The sequence below is a fragment of the Abramis brama genome, assembly GCF_963993115.1.
Source record: "Abramis brama genome assembly, chromosome: 1".
NCBI lineage: Eukaryota > Metazoa > Chordata > Actinopteri > Cypriniformes > Leuciscidae > Abramis > Abramis brama.
Window position 1 is genome coordinate 2,977,408 of NC_139963.1, and position 16,082 is coordinate 2,993,489.

The window sequence follows — 16,082 nt, forward strand, 5'->3', positions numbered from 1 at the left end:
ATGAAAACAGACGCAGTCTTACCTGTGTTTCTCTGAGAGACTCATCTGAGAGAGAGAGTCCTTTCCTCTTTCCTCTGACATACTGCAGCTAAACTGACACTGAAAACTGATCAGCACTGGTTTCTGGAAACACTCAATCCTTCAGCATCACCTGGAGATGACACCATTTTACACAGATGAAGAACATCTTATTTAAGACAATAATGAAGAATGCGGAGTTATCATCAACAACAGCAACAGCAAAAACTATCTATAAAATAAAGTGAGTTACAGACAAATATATTGCCATGTAAAATAACCGAATGGTCTTAATCATTTCTGATTGTTTAATGAGTTTAACTGACTCTAAATATTAATTCATTGGGGAACAGAAATTGTGTTTAAAACTTTGAGTGGGAAAATTGAAGCTGATTTGTTATATTCTCTATTACAGTTTAATATCATTTTACAATCATATTTACCCAATTTTTATTAATTGTTGAATCGTTTGTCATTTAATCATTACTTCAAGTTCACAATGATGATTGATTTCATTACTTTCAAATGATCCTAAAATAGCTGATTGAGTAAAAGTAAGCAGAATTATAATAGACATACTGTATAACTACTAACCATAATTGCTATATATGAACTGAAATATTCAGTTTAATAACAGCAGATTGTTGGTCATTGCCGTCAGGCCTCATCTGTCTGTCTACTGTAAATGTCGGCTTCAAAAATACTTTCGATTTCACATCACAAAAACAACAGCCTAAAACTGAAGAGGAAATGGGGGAAAACTTTCAGAAACATATTCGTTTTCAATAAACCTTTCTCAATAAAACTTCATGTTTTAACTTCAAAAGATTGTAATTTCTGGCAGATTCATCGTCTGTTCGGAGTAGCAGAAGAACAGCCTTCTGTAACTTCACATTTAAATCACGCTTTACAATATAAAGTTCCTAATAATTACAAATGACTTTAATGGAGAATGTATTAATAATAATAATTATATGAATTTATAAGTATTTTAAACTCAGTAACGCTTGTTGTCAGTCCGCGCGCGTCGTTCTCAGAATCTCTTGCTGGTCTCGATGGATTGTGGATTAAACACATAAATGGCCGCGAGTGTTATTAGATTTGGAGGCATTGTGCTAAATCTGGAGAAATGTTTTCTGGATCATAGATCAGATCAAATCCAGTGAGTAGGGGAGACCGGGGACAGTTGTAACAGGGGGTGGTTGCAACATGTCATTTTTCTCCAATCAGAGACAAGCTAGAGTGATGACACTCATACTGAACATGCACAGTTAGACCCTCCCCCCACCAAGAAAACGGTAGACATATTCAACATCTGCTTCTGCATTTATTGAACAAAACTTGTTTTGGAGGTATGAAAGTAAATTTTTTCATTAGATATATTTTTGTCATACTTTCCTGAAATTTTGTATGAATTAATCAAAACTTACTTAGTTTGAATTATTGTTTTGTTGACTTCTAAGTGACATGGTTAGCATGTGTCAAAGTCAGTGTGTCTAGCAGGAGTATGATGTTCTGTCATGGCTGATAGGGTCGGGGACTAGGGTGACCACCTGCTAATAAGCCCAAGGGGGGACAATGGGTATGTTTCTGAGGGACAATGTGGGACACTGCCTGGCGCGGCGGTGCCCCACTGGCAGACTCACTGATAGTGGTTTACCCATTTCTAGCACATACCACCTTAGTATTACCGCATAGTATTAATAATGCCCTATTCTCCTAAATGTGTAATTTTTGATGTATGCTCATGAATAGGCCAACCAATGTGTGTTTTTTTCTAAATAAAGACTATTATATTTTGAACATTCAATGAATTGAATTGAATTGACAGATGTACTTCCACTTAAGATTTACTATTTAATTTTATTTATTTTTCATTACAATTTATTTACTTTAAATAAATTAATAAATTATAATATAAATGTATAGGATTAACAGGAATTGTAGTTGCTCAACACCACAGGAACAATTAAAAAAAAGTATTTAAAAAAAAATAAGATTGACCTCGTATTCCCCTCCCTCCATGTCCGATTGAGAAGGACGTTTTGCAAAAGGTCACAAAAAGCGCTCTTGGTATCCCCCTCAACACCTTTCAGCCACAAATATTCATTTCCCCATTCTTGTTTCTTGTACTCACACCTTCTCTTTTTAATTGATGATGGCGTTGCCTCTCAGACAGTCTCTTTCTCGAATTTTTCGAATTAGAAAGCGCGCATCTAAAAGTTCCTTCCTTCCCAGTGTGTCTGGTATGCGCGTGCGTTCGCTGTCATGACAACAACGAAAAAGTTGACAACAACCTAGTCAGCAGTTCAACTGAGGGGTTTGTGTGGCAACAATAGCGTGCTGAAATGTCAAGTAATGTTCGTTTGTCAGCTTGGGGCTCGAGTATATAGAGCGACCAACTTTTTTTGAGCAAGCATAGATTATGCGTGACACGGTCTCAATTTGCGTGACGCGTGAATTGGGCTTCAAACGCTGTGCGCGCACGCGCAACGCGGGACGGGTGGTCACCCTATCGGGGACGGTTGCAACAAATTATAAATTGCATGTTTAATAAAAGTTTGTTGCATTGCAAATTGTTCAATTCTTCCTGTCTGACACTGAAATATGGAGGGATTAAATAGAATCTGTAATTCCTGCACACTGAATCTATGTAGGCCTATGTTCTACACATGAACAAACAAAACTCGATAACCGTTATTTGATAAATATGACTAAATAAATAAATAATAGGCTACAATAATATTATTGAAATAAATAATACTATAATATTATAGTAGGCCTAAAACAGTTAATATTTTCAGAATTATATGCTCACTGAGACAAAAAGCTTAAGTTAATTAATGAAATTTAAGGTATTTTTAATCATGTTGCAACCGTCCCTGGGTTGTGTTGCAACCGTCCCCTGGGTCGGGGTCAGTTGCAACATCTGACTTCTTCCATTCAAATAAATACTGTGAACGATATGTCATATATAATCATCTTTAAATGGTATGGGTAATTAGCAGACAGATGCAAGTTTAATATATACAAATTTGGTTGGTCTAGTCCAAATAGTCTCTGAGTAATTGAGAGAAATGCAAAAAGTGTTGCAACTGTCCCCGGTCTCCCCTAACAGGTTTGGGTATCAGGGCTCTCATTTATAAAACTGTGCGTAGGATCCTTACTAAAAGTGTACGTGCGCCCGAAAGCCAAAAATGGCGTACGCCCAAAAAATATTCAGACTTATAAAACCGTTCGTCCGTTATCGATTATATTTAATCTAAATGTTTATATCAGAAGTAAAACATTTTAAATCATTCTTTTATTTATTTAAACTGTTATTGTGAACATGCACTGTATTTATGATTATGATTATGATTTATAATGCAGATGTACGGTTTTCCTTCATCTGCCGTTAGATATAGGCTAATGCGTCAGTTTCACTGAACGGCCCAGCGCGCTCGCTGCCGCGGACATGTAGGAATGGATGGATGTTTGCTTCATGTGACAGGCTTGGTGAGTGAAATTATAGTTGTATTATCTTTCTGTATGTATAATTTTCTTAAAATGCTCTGTCTAAAAGCGACAAAAACGACATTTAACTCCAGCTCACCATCGGTTCGCCAAACTGCTCCGTCTCCAAAACGTTCGTACACATAGGTCACAGTTTGCGTGCAGGTGCGCACATTTTCCCGTCAAGTTTGTCTTTATAAATCACAGCTTATGCGTCGTAAGTGTCGTCCGCCTCTCTCAGAGCCTGTTCTGTGCGACGCAGCGGTGATAAACGAGGCCCAGGTGCTGTTCCTTTCGTTTTCCTCTTTTTCGTGTGTTTCACAGGAGGGTTTGGAACAGCTGAACAGTTGCACACCGACACCTACTGCACTCGAGCGGGATATTATACCACATATATCTCTAAATCCTGTTTAAAACCTCTTAAATAGACATTTCAACAGTGCATCTGTTATATTCCCTGTTTCTGGACTATTATCTAAGATGCTGGATATTGTAAATGACTAACATCCTGAGGTTTGTATTTATTATACATTCAATCCTTTTGTTTTGCATTAGGACACAAATGATTCATAATTCAAAAATAGAGCTGGGTATGGCCAAAAATATCATCATAATTTGTTTGTTCACAATTAAACTCCACAGAGTAAGCTACCTTTTAATTTAGGGCCCACATTTATTTTTTATTTTTCTTCCTAAAGTGTGTTTTATTATATTTTTCTGGATTCTATGTTTTATGACTGAATACAAATGTAGCATCAAATATGATGTGTTTTGAAATGAATAAAAACTTTCATTTTAAATGTAATCAGACAGTTTCAGTGTGTGTTTAACAGTAGTTTTTCTCAGATGAAACGGGGGAAAGCTTGTGAAGTGACTCTGAAGAGCAGCTCTGGAGATGAAGATCATGTGGAGTGTCCTCATACATTGAGACTGTGTGTGTGTGTGTGTGTGTGTGTGTGTGTGTGTGTGTGTGTGCAGATGCTGAAAACACTGAGAGCCTCATACCTGTTTGAGTTTGTGTAGGAGACTGTTGTCATGTTGATTTATACTGTGTGATAGGCTGTTAGATTAATCCATTTATTCAATCAGCCATAGTTTCATTAAAACATATATAATTCTTTTAAATTATTTAGATCCCCTTTGTGCAGCTGCAGTTCTTCCAAAGTCTGACTAAGTGGACGTTCACATACAGTTTATATACATTTAGGGGCAGATACCAAAACTTTGTGATGAGAAAGGTTTAGGAACCTGTTCGAGACTGAGAGTGCTGCCCATCCTAATCCACTCAGCATATCTATTCAAATGCTGAGACCCGAGTACAGGACTGGCAGGACTCTCTTGCTAAAACACAAGCTCCAAGAGCCATTAAGAGTTTCAGTAAAACAGGACTGACCGGAGTCTTTTGCTAGAAAACTCTGATAATAATAATTTATACCTAACCTTAACATGCTAAATTCAATGTAAACCTAAATTAAACATTTTAATACATTTGTAATACAACCTTCTTGAACATGATCCCAAAGTCTCCTGGTCTTCGATTCTGAGTTTATAATATGTGATATGTTAGATCATGCTAGCAGCATGAATCTGGAAACTTACTTAATGGGTGACTTCAATATAGATTGGAATTCTTCTGACTGTCCTAGGAAAATCAAATTAATGAGCACAGCAACAGCATGTGGATTATCACAGGTAATTAATAAACCGACTAGAATATGTATAAAAAGGGATGGCACTCGATCAGCTTCCTGTATCGACCACTAGAGATGTTCCGATACCCTTTTTTCCTTCCCGATACCGATTCCGATACCTGGACTCAGGGTATCGGCCGATACCGAGTACTAATCCGATACCTGGGTGTGTATACAGCTGCAATTCATACTAGCCCTGTATGAATTGATAGAATTATTTTATAAAAGGTATTTTAGTTTTACAATATAACTGTATAAAAAAGTGCAACAAATAAATCTAGGAATCTAAAAAATTATATATGAATAATAGGGGTGTAACGGTCCACAAAATTCACGGTTTGGTTCAATACCATACACTGGTGTCACGGTTCTGTACGTTTTCAATACAGCAAAAAGAAAGAAATGCCAGAGAAATTTCCTTGATTTACATTTTTTATTCAATTATTTTTTTATTAAAACTAACATCATAAAGTATGATCATTTTTTACTTTGAGCAATGATGGAGCTATAATTGACATATAAAACAAAAACAGCTCCTTATAAAAAAATGAAATGTAATATTGTAGTAGTTATAAACAAAGGTTTATTTAATTTAAGATTAACATTTGAGGGCAGCTATTTTATTCATAATGTCAAAATAAAACCAACGTAACGTTACTTGACAGCACAATGTTCCTGGTTTCCACGTCAGCGCTGTTTGATCCGTTAATAACGGAGAAATGTGAATGTTTCTCACTAGATCTCGCAGCGATGTTATTACTTAAGTGGCGAATTCAAATGCTTTCTTTACTGGATCTCTTAGCGCTGTGTAGCAACAGTGTAGCTTGATCAAGATCGGCTCGCGCTGCATTGTTCCAAACTGTTTAATGGTCCGTGAAGCACAAAATAACGAGTAGCGCAGTTTGTTCCGTTTTCATTATGTTTGCCATTTGATGTTGGGCGCCAGCGTCTCTTACATTATGCGCTTGCCGCGCGCCTACATTTGAAAATTTGCGTTTTCATTTCTTCTTCGCTGCTCTAAATAGTGGTTGCTTATGGCAACAGCACAACTTCCTGTGTTGCCACAAGCAACCACTGTTTAGAGCAGCGAAGAAGAATTGGTCTCCGATTTGCAGCGTTAAGCAAAGCTAGCGTGCATAACTAGGTATTGTTTAATAAAATGGTATCGGATCGGTACATGGGTAGATGTACTCGCCGATACCGATGCCAGAATTTTTATTGGTATCGGCAGCATTTCCGATACTAGTATCGGAATCGGAACAACCCTATCGACCACATGTTTATAAATAGACTACAAGTTCCCTTTCAAGGGAACTCGAGCTGCGTCGAGACGCGGTGGGAACGCCCTGCATGATTGCGTCGTGAAGCACGTGTATAATCAGTCCAATGGAAAGACGAGACGTCATAGTGACGTCACCTACCAGGAAACTATAAGGCAGCCCCGCTGACACAGATCGCGTTAGCTTCTGTGCCTTCAGCAAGCGCTCTCTGTATATCTGTCCCTGTCATATTTATTGTTGTCTGTCAAGCTCAATATATATATCTATTTCAATGGCGAATAAGCAAGAATAAAGGCGTTGTGTTGTTCCCTGCCCTCGTTACATCACGGGTGGGGACACACATCTGCTTTGTGTTTGTTGTTTGGGAGTGGAGCATGCCCAGTCAGTTCTCGAGGGAGCTGACTGTGAGCATTGCGTTAAGCTGTCCTTGCGGACGCTCCGCTCTCGCCGGGCGTTCTTTGAGGAGGACGGTTCGGTTCGCGCTCCCCGAGGTGCGGGTCCCGCTGCTGCCGAGGCATAGCGGAGGCTTTCATCTTGGGGTTCGCATATGGATTTAGTAGCGGGGTTTGAGACGGGCCCCGCCCTTTCTCAGCCCTTACCTGCTGAATCCGGTGCTTCAGCTCAGGAAGGAGCCCGCGCTGCGGCTTCTCCTTCCCAGGCTGAGGCACCAATGTTGCGGCTATCCAGTTCTGAGGAACTGGATGTCGTCAGTATTGAGCAAAATATTGATGAGTGTTCGCCAGCTCGTATTTCTGGGGATGAGGAGCTTATGGAGGTTTTAACTCGTGCTGTTGCCAAGTTAAATATTGAATGGCCATCTGATGAAATTGAAACTGTATCTAATAAAAGTCTTTTAGATGAACGTTTTTTGCCATCAAAAACACGACCTCCTCGTCGGGAATTGCCGTTTTTTCCTGATCTCCACACTGAGGTGTCGAGATCGTGGATTAAACCAGCTTCTTTCAGAGTGCACAATCCACAAACACATAACTATAGCAATATTAAAGATATTTCATACTATGGTTATTTGACAATGCCTCCGGCGGAAGAGACGCTTGCGAGCCATCTCTCCCCCGAGTCATCGTCATCACTGAAAGCCCCGACGTTACCCACCAAGCCATTAAAAGCTACATCTATGATGATGGGTAAAGCATATTCGGCAGCAGGTCAGGCAGCGGCATGTTTACACACTATGTCGATTTTGCAAGCGTATCAGGCTGACCTGCTGAGGGACATGGATGATTGTGAGGAAGTTAGCGGGCGACAGATCTATCTCTCCGGGCCACCAAGGAGACGGCAAAATCTGTGGGCCGTTCTATGGCAGCCCTGGTGGTCACGGAGCGTCATTTATGGTTAAATTTATCTGATATAAAGGATAAAGATAGATCTGTTCTTTTGGATGCCCCGCTTTCGCCTTCAAGTTTGTTCGGCGATGCTATAAATTGTGTTGTCGACAGATTCACTGAATCAAAGAAACAAGCGGCGGCATTTCAGAAGTTTCTTCCTCGCCGATCCAGTGTCCCAGAGACTGCTGGCCGTAATGTTAAGACCGAGCAGTCTCGGCCGTCTACGAGCTCCGCACAGCACAGAGTGCAACAAAAACAGAGCGTCGCCTCTCGGGCTCCTCCACAGTCTGTGGAGTCTGGGGGGCGGGCGCAGTTTAAGCCGGTTAGAGGTAGACAAGATCTGAGGACTGTCCTCTCTAGGAAGGCTTGGGACAAGAAGAAGTCCTGACGCCAGTGGTGTCAAAATATTGAGGGTGGTCCCCTCAGGGGAGGGACGGTTTTGAGGAATCGTTCCTCCTCTGCGCCCGCAGGGGGGTGGCTCTCTGAGGAGAGTCGCAGCGCTGCCACATCGGTTGTTCCCTGCCGGTTCGCCGTTTCAGGGCACCGAGGTGTCAGCGTCCCCGTACGATCCTCCGAGGAGGGTCGTAGGACGGTCAGTTCGGTTGTTCCCTGCCGGTTCGCCGCTTCAGGGCACCGAAATGTCTGTTCAACTAAATCCAGGGACCAGTCTCGAGAGACTGGTTCCCTTAGCAGAATTTCTGGTAGCGTGGAAACTTCTACCAAATATTTCTCAATGGGTCCTGCATGTAGTGGAAAAGGGTTACAGAATTCAGTTCGGTTCTCGTCCGCCCAGATTTCAAGGGGTTCTGGCCACAGTGGTGGACTCCGAGCAGGCTCTGGTTATGGAGCAGGAAGTACTGACGCTTCTTCAAAAAGGAGCTATAGAAAGGGTTTCTCCTCCCAGCAGAGAGTCAGGGTTTTACAGCCGTTATTTCATTGTTCCAAAGAAGGATGGGGGGTTGCGTCCTATTCTAGATCTGCGGCAGTTGAACCGCAGAGTTCAGAAACTCAAGTTCAAGATGCTTACACTCAAACAGATTGTGTCACAGATTCAGTCCGAGGACTGGTTTGTCACAATAGACTTGAAGGACGCATACTTCCATATATCTATTCATCCTCATCACAGGAAGTTCCTGAGGTTTGCTTTCGGGGGCGAAGCGTACCAGTATCGGGTTCTTCCCTTCGGCCTAGGTTTATCACCCCGCACCTTTACAAAATGTGTGGATGCAGCTTTGGCTCCTCTAAGACTCCAGGGCATTCGCATATTAAACTATCTAGACGATTGGTTGATTCTAGCTCAGTCAGAGCAGATGGCAGTTCGGCACCGAGGTGTCGTTCTGTCTCATATAGAAAAGTTGGGGTTGCGGCTCAACGCCAAAAAGAGTGTGCTCCTTCCAGCTCAGAGGACCACTTTTCTAGGCGTAATTTGGGATTCAACAACAATGCATGCACGTCTGTCTCCTGCACGTATATCAGCAATTCTCACAGCCGTAAGAGGAATAAAACTAGGCCAGTCACTCACTGTAAAACAGTTTCAAAAACTGTTGGGGCTCATGGCAGCGGCGTCCAACGTAATTACTTTTGGCCTTCTGTACATGAGACCTCTGCAGTGGTGGCTCAGGACCAAGGGGTTTTCTCCGAGGGGAAATCCGTTTCGCATGATCAAGGTCACGCGGCGATGCCTTGGTGCTTTGGTCATGTGGAAGAAACCTTGGTTCCTCGCCCAGGGCCCAGTGTTGGGAGCTTCTTGTCGACGCGTAACGCTTTCGACAGACGCTTCCCTCACGGGGTGGGGCGCAGTCATGAGCGGACGCTCAGTGTCAGGTCTTTGGCAGGACCATCAACTATCTTGGCACATAAACCGTTTAGAGATGATGGCCGTATTTCATGCAATAAAATACTTCCTGTCAGACCTGAGAGGCCATCACGTGTTGGTCCGCACGGACAACACATCGGTGGTCTCATACATCAACCATCAGGGGGGTCTGAGGTCTCGAATACTTTGCAATCTGGCTCATCAGATCTTCCTATGGGCCCGAGAAAAATTACTGTCACTAAGGGCAGTATATATTCCAGGGCATCTGAATGTAGGAGCAGATATCCTGTCAAGACAAGGGCTGAGGCCCGGGGAGTGGAGACTTCACCCCGAGGTGGTGGAGCTCCTATGGAAAATGTATGGTCGAGCTCAAGTAGACCTTTTCGCATCATCAGATTCGACCCATTGTCCGCTTTGGTTCTCTCTCACACATCCAGCTCCTCTCGGACTGGATGCAATGGTGCAGGTGTGGCCGAGGCTACACCTGTACGGATTTCCCCCCGTATCGATGCTCCCGGGAGTTCTGGAGAGGGTTCGCCGGGAAGGAGCTCATCTACTGTTAATAGCCCCATACTGGCCGACACGAGTCTGGTTCTCGGACCTAGTATCTCTTCTGGACGGCTCTCCGATGGAGATTCCCGTCAGGAGGGACTTGCTGTCCCAAGCAAGGGGCACGATATTTCACCCTCACCCAGAGTTATGGAAGTTGTGGGCTTGGCCTCTGAGGGGGCCCAGCTCATAGAATCCGGTCTCTCGACTGAGGTCGTTGAGACCATCCTTCAATCCAGAGCTCCCTCCACGAGGAAACTTTATGCTTTGAAATGGAAATTGTTTTCTACTTGGTGTGGAAATCGTAATTTGAATCCTGTTAACTGCCCTGTTGGTACAGTTCTCGAATTTCTACAAGACCGTTTCTCTGCTGGATTATCTCCTTCCACCTTAAAGGTGTATGTTGCTGCTATATCTGCTTATCACACCCCTCTGGCGGGCACTTCAGTTGGGAGAGATCCTCTAATTGTTCGTTTTCTCCGTGGTACTTTGAGGTTGAGACCTGCATTGCACTCTAGAGCACCGGCATGGGATTTGGCCATTGTACTTGAGGGTCTGGCCTTGGCTCCCTTCGAACCCATTGAAGAGGTTTCAGAAAAGTTCCTCACTCTAAAAACTTTATTTCTTCTTGCTATTTCTTCTATCAAGAGAATTGGGGATTTACAAGCTTTGTCGGTGGCTCCATCATGTCTGGAATTTGCACCTGGTATGGTGAAAGCATTTCTTCACCCTAGACTAGGTTACATACCTAAGGTCCCTACTAATGTTGGGGGCCCAATAGTGCTGCAGGCCTTTCATCCTCCACCATTTATTACCCCAGACCAGGAAAACCTTAATCTGTTGTGCCCTGTACGGGCGTTGGATGCTTACGTCCACAGAGCTGCCCTGTGGCGTAAATCGGAACAATTATTTGTCTGCTTTGGTGCTCCTAAGAAAGGGTGCCCTGCATCTAAACAGATAATGAGCAAGTGGATAGTTGAGGCTATATCACTTGCATATGAAGCGGCCGGACAGCCTTCACCTTTGACTGTTCGGGCCCATTCTACGAGGAGTATGGCTGCCTCTACGGCTTTAATTTCGGGAGTTTCCCTTTTTGACATTTGTAATGCGGCAGGATGGTCTTCTCCGCATACATTTGTTAGATTTTATGACTTGGACCTCTCCACTCCTGGGGTCAAAGTGCTTGCTTCTTAGTATGCGCAGGGTACTTCATACAGAACAGGCACATCGTCATTATGGCATAGTGGGTATGGGGTTCCCACCGTGTCTCGACGCAGCTCGAGTTCCCTTGAAAGGGAACGTCTCAGGTTACGTATGTAACCCTGGTTCCCTGAGAGGGAACGAGACGCTGCGTCGCCTTGCCATACTTCCTGCATGCCCTGACCGACTTGCTTCAGGCTTTTTTAGAAGCTAACGCGATCTGTGTCAGCGGGGCTGCCTTATAGTTTCCTGGTAGGTGACGTCACTATGACGTCTCGTCTTTCCATTGGACTGATTATACACGTGCTTCACGACGCAATCACGCAGGGCGTTCCCACCGCGTCTCGACGCAGCGTCTCGTTCCCTCTCAGGGAACCAGGGTTACATACGTAACCTGAGACGTTTGCTCAAATTGCTTATCAGTGCCAGTTGGTTTTAGTGACCACAATCTTATTGCAATTGTAAGGAAAACAAAACTTCCTAAATCGGGTCCAAAAGTAATAATGAAAAGGTCATTTAGAAGATTCAATCATTTACAATATGAAGATGATGTCAGAAACACAAATTTGTCAGAGGTAATTCTACAAAAGGATCCAGAGAAGGCATTTCAGCTTTTTGATCAAACTTTAATGACAATTGTAGAAAACCATGCACCAATAAAAAAGTTTACAGTTCGAAATGTCAACACCCCGTGGTTGGATCAAGAATTAAAAGATCTTATGAAAGAGAGAGATCTCGCTAAACAAGCAGCAATCATATCTAAATTCAAATCGGACTGGCAAATATATTATAAACTTAGAAATTGTGTAACTAAGGTAAATAAGAAGAAAAATAAATCGTACTATACTAAGAAAATTATAGAAATAAAACATGATAGTAAACAATTATGGAATACACTGAATAATATATTAAGAGGAAATAATAAATCAACTCCAGCTTATTTAGAACATGAAGGTGAATTTTTTACTAAACCAAGTGATATAGCGAATCATCTTAATGATTATTTCATAAATAAAATAAATAAACTTAAAAATACTACACAGCCATACAAGACAGATTTATCAAATACACTGATAAATAAGATGATGGAAAGTAGATCATGTAGCTTTAAATTCAAGAGTGTCAGTGGTTCCAAAGTGGAATTACTTCTGATGAATTGTAAAAACAAACCACCTGGTGTTGACTACCTTGAACATAAGTTGCTTAAGCCAATAGTTGCAATCATTGCTCCTATTATTGCTCATATAATTAATTTGTGTTTTATGGATAATATATGTTTGCAAGCATGGAAAATATGTAAAGTTGTGCCAATACCTAAAAATAAGAAACTGCCTTTCTCTGGGTCAAACAGTAGACCAATAAGTTTATTACCAATTCTCTGTAAAATAATGGAAAGAATGGTTTATGAACAGATTCAGTCTTATTTTATGAATAATGATTTAATTACAACTTTTCAGCATGCATATAGAGGAAAACACTCAACAGCCACTGCCCTGACTCAGATGGTGGATGACTGGTTCAAGGATATGGAGGAGAGGAAAATAATAGGTGTTGTAATGCTTGATTTCACTGCAGCATTTGATATAATTGACCACGACTTACTGTTAAAAAAACTATTATATTTTTTAAAAAAATATTATGGTTTTTCACGACCTGCATTATTATGGATGAAAAGTTATTTGTCAGACAGAAGACAATTAGTTTACTTTAATGGAAGCTTTTCAAAGGTAAGGGTTGTGGAACATGGCGTGCCTCAAGGAAGTTGTCTTGGGCCGCTCCTCTACACAATCTTTACCAATGACCTTCCATCTGTTTTAGATAAGGCAAGCATTTCAATGTTTGCTGATGATTCCACTATATATTTAGCAGGAACTGATATTGGTGATTTAAATACAAAACTACAAAGAGAGCTACAGTTAGTGGTGGACTGGATAAGGAGTAACAAACTGATTCTCAATGCATCTAAAACTACCTGTTTAGTGGTTGGAACTCCTTTTTCTTTACTTTCCAAACCGAAACTTGAACTCAGCATAGAGCAAAATTCTGTTGAGCAAAGAGAAGAAGCTAAACTTTTGGGAGTGATGATTGATAATAGATTGTGTTGGGACAGACATGTTCAGAAACTGTTAACTAAAATGGGCAACACTTTGTCTGTTATTAAAAGGTGTGCAAAACATTTTACACCACAGATCGTTAAACAAGTACTTCATGCTTTGTTTTTTTCACACCTTGATTACTGCTCTGTGGTTTGGTCCAATACTTCATCAACTAATATAAAAAAACTACAGGTGATTCAGAATAAAGCTGCACGTGTGGCTCTCTCATGTGGGTTTAGATCAAATGTTGACAAAATGCATGAAAGCCTCTCATGGTTTAAAGTTAAAAATAGATTGGTGTATTCACTAATGGTATTTTTACATAATGTTATAACAAACAAAACACCTTTTACTTTATATACAAAACTATCCTTTAGTACTGATACACATCATTATCCGACGAGGCATGCAGTAGGAGGTAGTTTTATTTTACCTATAGTGAAAACCAAATCAATTCAACGTTCAGTCAGGTACAGAGCGATGTGTGAATGGAACTCTCTCCCAAATACTATCAAACAACAAAACACTCTGTATGGTTTCAAAACATCACTTAAGAAATGTACGTTACAGACATTACAGAGCACAGCTGAGGTGGCAGGGGAGATTGAGATGACCAAATCCCACCTGAACAAAACAAGTGAAGATCTTCAGCAGTGGGTCACAGATGTTCAATTGTGGGCAGCATCAAGTAATTTTGTTACTAAATCTAAAGAAATCATGTCATGTGTGCATAGGGTGTAGGAATGAGTTTGATATTGAGGGGGACTCATTTTATTCAACAATCGTTGTTTTTATTGGGTGGGACCACATTAACTGCCACTAGGGATCATGTCCCCCCTTCCCCACCCGCTCCTACGCCCTTCCAATTGTGAAATTTGAATGTTATAACTTTTTGAATATTATGTTTGTACGCTTATCGTTTTGTTTGCAAACAGCTCCGAGTACCATCAGTTCACATGATCCACAGGGGCTGCAGCGTCTAATGGAAGGCTTGGTCCTTAAAATCCACCAAAAGAAAATGGAGTTGTACAGAGAGACAGGTTTGTGATTGAGTTTTTTTTTTTAATTCATTTTGTAGGATCTTACACATTCTTGTGAAAGTAATCTATGAATCTGAATGGAAATGTCATAATGTGTGTACTTTATTAAAATTATATTTTTCTGAAATCTGTGTTCATGTGTTACCTCCTTGTAGACAGCAACAAAGACAGGCGACGCAAGCGATCTGCTATTGCTAAAGAGAAGAGCAAACTAGAAGAGAACCATACCATCATACAATGCTCTGGTCTCAAATGCAGAGGCTGTGGATCCAGCAGACACCCTTTTAGCACAAGACTTTTCAATATGGCCTTGGGAAACAGGTAGAGATTGGAACAGGAAATATTATTGTCAACGCAGTATTTAAGTTGTCTTTGTCTTCACTTACCACAATAGTGCACAATTAGATTCCATGTAGTTTAGTTTTATGTTACATTTATTTATAAAGAGAGAATCAGACTGAGTCCTTGGTCTCTTTTACAGCTGAGCCTTGTGGACAGAATATGTAAAATATAATTACAAGAAACATTATTAAGAATAACAATTACAGCACATTCAACAGAAAATGGTTAAAGTGTAACTCTCGCCAAAATTTAACCTATGGTGTTTTTTATTATGTATTCAAGTCAACCTTTTCATTAATAGCATAATTTGGATGTAAAAGCCACGTTTAAGATTTATTGTAGTTTCATTGTTCTGTCAAATGGCCGTTTGAATTGAAGTGATAGAGTCATTGCTATGATGGCATGAAAATTGCTATTCCTAAAACCCTAAAAAGGCTCAACATAACATGAAACTTTTTTCAAAGTATCACCAGGGGCTCTAGACATGAACTCGAACATTGAGAACATTGTGTTCAAAAAGCTTACAAAAATGCAAGGTTTTATAAAAATTATTTTTGCAGTTCTTGATTCCAGGGTCTGCCATTTTGCCAGTCAAAAAGTGTCGATCTCTGATTGCAACAGGGAGGAGAGTAAACATGAAAAAGCTCCTAAAGCTTAGTTCCATATAAATGCATGGGTAATTTGTTGTTTTGTCGTTAGTGAAAAACAATATTGACCTTGTAGTTCCTAATATGGAGTCTGTTCATTCGCATTCGGAGATCGACACTTTTGGACTGTCAACATAGAGGCGGCTGGAAAGAAAAACAGCTACGTTGAGTTGTTCAAAACATTTCTTTTTAGTAAACTCTGTGTACACAAACAATGTTCTCAATGCTTTAGTTCATGTGTAGAGCCCCTGGTGATACTTAGAGAAAAGTTTAATGTTGTTTTAGGAATAGCAGTTTTGATGCCATCATAGCAATGCCCCTATCACTTCAATTCAAACGGCCATTTGACCGAACAATGAGACTACAATAAATCTTAAACGTGGCTTTTACATCCTAATTATGCTATTAATGAAACGGTTGACTCGGATACATTTAAAAAAAACATCATAGGTTAAATTTCGGCGAGAGTTTATGCTCTAATGTGGCATGGATTTAAAATGCCCTAAAGGAACCAAAGCATCAATCTTGAGTTCTCTCTGTAAATCACTCCTAGTGTGAGGGG

General features: G+C 40.9%; 1 protein-coding gene and 1 long non-coding RNA gene across 2 annotated transcripts in view; one reads left to right on the top strand and one right to left on the bottom strand.

The window, feature by feature from the left end:
* The window catches only part of LOC311090940 (uncharacterized protein), an 846,260-nt gene that overhangs the window by 326,069 nt on the left and 504,109 nt on the right, over positions 1 to 16,082 (bottom strand). The gene's annotated exons all lie outside the window — the stretch shown is intronic.
* Positions 619 to 16,082, top strand: part of LOC311091447 — a 101,958-nt gene continuing 86,494 nt past the window's right edge. Inside the window, exons 1-2 of the long non-coding RNA XR_014608096.1 lie at positions 619 to 1,180; positions 3,420 to 3,516. This is a non-coding gene — a long non-coding RNA (uncharacterized lncRNA). The remainder of the gene's footprint in view (positions 1,181 to 3,419; positions 3,517 to 16,082) is intronic.